Source organism: Octopus bimaculoides, chromosome 26, assembly GCF_001194135.2.
Source record: "Octopus bimaculoides isolate UCB-OBI-ISO-001 chromosome 26, ASM119413v2, whole genome shotgun sequence".
NCBI lineage: Eukaryota > Metazoa > Mollusca > Cephalopoda > Octopoda > Octopodidae > Octopus > Octopus bimaculoides.
The window spans coordinates 15,143,116-15,143,476 of NC_069006.1; positions in this window are offsets into that span (position 1 = coordinate 15,143,116).

A 361-nucleotide genomic window follows, 5' to 3' on the forward strand; every position below is an offset into this window, starting at 1 on the left:
TATATATATATATATATATATATATGAATATATGTATATAGAGATATTAAATGCGTTCTCTGAGTATGTGATGGACGTTAACAACAGTCGTCGAGTGTGACAATTTTCATTATGTCTCTTAAATTCAAATTAATAAATTCACTTTACGAATAACTTTTGACATTAAGATTTCTAAGACACAGAAATACGCAAACATATACACACGTCTTTTCTTTCTCTCTCACACACACAAATACATATTCACATTTATGTTTATAATATATATGTATGTATGTATGTATGTATGTATGTATGTATGTATGTATGCATGCATATGTGTGTATTTGTATTGTTATGTCTTTTTCTCTCCTTGTTTCCCCCT